At 33.0% G+C, this 4168-nt stretch overlaps 1 long non-coding RNA gene across 1 annotated transcript; it reads left to right on the top strand.

Annotated features, from left to right (window-relative positions):
• Nucleotides 1–738: 738 nt before the first annotated feature.
• On the top strand, nt 739–3713 carry LOC137400326 (uncharacterized). Its single transcript, XR_010979257.1, has 7 exons — nt 739–796; nt 1169–1241; nt 1483–1638; nt 2303–2398; nt 3060–3136; nt 3248–3264; nt 3594–3713. It is a non-coding gene; the product is annotated as an uncharacterized lncRNA (long non-coding RNA).
• The last annotated feature ends 455 nt before the right edge of the window (nt 3714–4168 follow it).

Genomic DNA, 4168 nt, shown 5'->3' with positions numbered 1-4168 from the left:
TTTATTTTAGATGCTATGATTTACTCTTATTATCAACATATTTGATTGGTCAACAAGCCTATTATGGAAATAATTAGGAGTTTTTTATTAACCATTATATATGTACTTGTATATGTAGTTTTACACTCCGCAAAATGTCTACTATTATGTATATCGTTGTGAACGCTTAATGTTAATTTTATTGTATGCTTTCTAATGCTTTATTGTTAATATGTATGCCATGTTTATCTTTGTTTTGTTTTTATAGAGAATTTTATCTTAATACAATTCAGTCAGTACTAATACCAATATCAAGAAACCTGATCAATAAGATGTGCAAAAAGCTTGACCAATACAAATATATTTATTACACACTATTGACACTATTTATTTAGTGCTAAGTGTGCAGGATTAGGGTACCAGTAAAGGCTTCCAAACCTATCAACACGATTTCTGTATGTTTTTAGTTGTAACATTCAATATGAAGAGCGCTTCACAATCTGTCTATGTAAAACGAGTCACTACTTTATTTACGCTGGGTAACAGCGTGAATGAACACATATAATTTCCATTTTTTTGTTTTGGTTTACAGTGTAGTCTTCATGTACCTGTACATAATTGCATGAGTTCACCGCATTATCCTTATATACATGTATATGTGTTTATTGCACAAAAACATAGCCCATGTACATGTGTACTTTTTATTTGTTACAGAAACAAATAAAAAGTACACATGGCCAAAGTTGCTTTGGCCTTACAAAAGGCCAAAGCACTCACAAGGTCCCATAGAAAAAGTTTGAACAGTCTTTTGAAGCGGGTATGTATGGTGTTATTTAACTATTTAATTTAATATTTGCCAATGTTTGAATTTCCATTTAATTGTATACGATTTTCTGCTGTTATTCTTTACTAGTGACTGGTAACTAGTGACTGGTCTCACCAACATAGCATGCAGCAAATTCTTAGCTGGGTAATTTGCCATATAAGTGACATTGCTTAGGTACAAGGTCTTACTCAATGCACAATATGCCACTAAGATCATGTTAACAAATATTCTAAAAAAGGGAACAGAAGAACTTGTGTGCATGAGTTTGTAAAAATAATAGGTTGCATATAAATAACAAGATAAGATAAATAATCTTATAGCCTGTTCTACCTTCAATTGATTACGTGATTTTCTCTTATATAGGGTGAGAAGTTGGCATAAAAAGGAGTAAAGTGTCTTGTTGTGGTCCATCTCGGAAACAAGTTGGTGAAAGTCGGTATGTTTATTTGTAAATATTTAGCATGTCTTTGTTTCTAGAAAACAAATCAACAAAGTAGTTAAACTCTACACTGCCTGATATACTTGATAAGATGACACATATTGGTTAACACCTTTTGGACATGCATTCTCAGGTGAACTCCAAAAAAACTATTTTGCGGGTTTTTAATGCAGGCGCCCTATAATCAATAACAGAAGATAAACTAGATGTTATCCCTTTCAATCTCCTTTATTAACAGGTACTCCAGATCTTGTGGCAGAGTGCCAAACTAGTGGCAGCGACCAGCTGAGCAGTGTTCAGTGTCAAAATAGTGAGAAGTTTAGCACATGTGACATTGATGTTACGACACTAGACAACAAACGAGCTCTCGTGAGCTCGTTTGTGAATAAAAATAGTAAGTCATGGAGTTACGTCTGTCTCTTAGAATACTGCTAGATTTTTTAATAAACAAATTTCAAGAATAATATCTTACTCATTTTAAAAGTTGCTGGGTGGAAAGCATTTTATAAGGGGTGAAATTTTATTGGATGTTGTTGAGTTCTTCTGCTATAGAGAGTTATCCCATTTAATATATGTTTTCCTCCTATTTCTTTGTGTAAAGGTCATAACCTTAGATGGCGAAGCATTAGAGTCCACATATAAGTCTGAACACAAAACATTCTGATTCATTCTTATACTCAGCTAGGTTATATTTTCAACAATAAATAATATAAATGGCATAAACTATGAAGCGTTTTATTAATTATTGCTTAATTAAAATGGGATTACTAATCGTTTTTGTATATCATGGAATAACCATTCAAGGATTTTGTAATATTGTCTGAAGCTTGGTTCCTGAGTCTTGTTTGAGTTACAGTCTTTGTGCAGGTCCAGTGTGAGAACTGGTACCATGGTTATGGAGATTACGCACTTTCAGAGACAACTCAAGGCTGTATATATCTCAAACAAGTTTCGCCTCATTGCTTTCTGGTCAGGGCAGAAGTCCCGTGTAATCTATACGCCAAAATTAGAATTAGTTTTTGAGCTCACATATTACGGCCACTTACCTTTGTTCGTAGGATCTACAGGCTCAAGAAGCACATGGGGCTTTTCAGACAGTCAGCCGCCATGGTGGCCTAAAGAAGTACCTTTTGTTGCACCCAACAAGAGGCATGGTAAGTACAAATTTGTTGGTGTTAAGTTTATAAATTGATTTGTTGGTGCTAAGCTTATAAATTGATTGGTTGGTGTTAAGCTTACAAATTGATTGGTTGGTGCTAAGCTTATAAAGTGATTTGTTGGTGCTAAGCTTATAAATTGATTGGTTGGTGTTAAGCTTACAAATTGATTGGTTGGTGCTAAGCTTATAAAGTGATTTGTTGGTGTTAAGCTTATAAATTGATTGGTTTGTGCTAAGCTTATAAATTGATTTGTTGGTGTTAAGCTTATAAATTGATTGGTTGGTGCTAAGCTTATAAATTGATTGGTTGGTGCTAAGCTTATAAATTGATTTGTTGGTGTTAAGCTTATAAATTGATTTGTTGGTGCTAAGCTTATAAATTGATTTGTTGGTGCTAAGCTTATAAATTGATTGGTTGGTGCTAAGCTTATAAATTGATTTGTTGGTGTTAAGCTTATAAATTGATTGGCTGGTGCTAAGCTTATAAATTGATTGGTTGATGTTAAGCTTATAAATTGCGTGTAAAACAAAGAGCTATGTCGTAGTGTACACCAAAATTGGATCATATACATTTTCCTTTGCAGACAGAATTGTTTTTGCTGGACTCTATTATTTACTTGCTTTACCTATAATTGTGAGATCTTTATTCATTTCAGTTGTAAATGGGAAGACTGTGGCTGTCCACAACAGTGGCACTCTGGCTAGAGTGATAAAAGCCTATTACAGACATATAGTAAGTTTATGTACTAGACTATCACAAACATTGTACCAAACTGTTGAACTTGAACATTGTTTATGCATATGTTTAATCAACTACATGCATATAAGTATGATTTGTTATTAGGTTAACAAAGGGATACTGTAAGAATTATCATAATACATGTATATAGTTTCTACGTCTCTAACCCATTTCCTCTGCTTCCTAACCGAAACAAGCACTTGCAATAGAAAAAAAACCCTGCCATGGTGTTGTTTTACTTTTCTATTTTGGTAATTATTGTCTAACTAGGGTAATTAGACATACATAGCCTTTTTTTCTCCTCTGGTGTGTGTGATGCTAACACATATTCCTTCTCTCCTCTATATTTTTACGTTGTAAATAAATCAATTTCTGAAATATTCGCTTTGGTTAGATTCAGTGCAGATATTATGACAAAATTATGCAATTTTAAAAACAATTTGCATTGTAGGACTGTTTAGAGGAAAAGGAGATAGTGATGCAGCAGAACCATCCAATGACGGACCACTTTTCAGAACTATAACTTGTTTTAGTTCTTGCAAATGAGTTATTTGGCAAGGCCTTTGATACTTGTATCTAAAATTCATATCAATAAAGGAATAATTGGATTTTATATATGCTGTAAAATCTGTATAAAACCCAAAAAATTTAAAGGGAGAACAATGTGTGCTCTCGACCAACTCATTTTGCCTGACCACTTCAAAACCAGTAATCCTTGATGATATATAACTATTAGATGGACTGTTCCAAATAATTCAAGCGCGAGAGTCCCGAGATAGTGTTCAGAACACTTAGCACTAAATAAATAGTGTGAATAGTGTGTAATAAATATATTTGTATTGGTCAAACTTTTTGCACATCTTATTGATCAGGTTTCTTGATATTGGTATTAGTACTGACTGAATTGTATTAAGATAAAATTCTCTATAAAAACAAAACAAAGATAAACATGGCATTAACAATAAGGCATTAGAAAGCATACAATAAAATTAACATTAAGCGTTCACAACGATATACATAATAGTA

Source organism: Watersipora subatra, chromosome 7, assembly GCF_963576615.1.
Source record: "Watersipora subatra chromosome 7, tzWatSuba1.1, whole genome shotgun sequence".
NCBI lineage: Eukaryota > Metazoa > Bryozoa > Gymnolaemata > Cheilostomatida > Watersiporidae > Watersipora > Watersipora subatra.
This window is presented reverse-complemented; position numbering and strand designations above follow the sequence as displayed.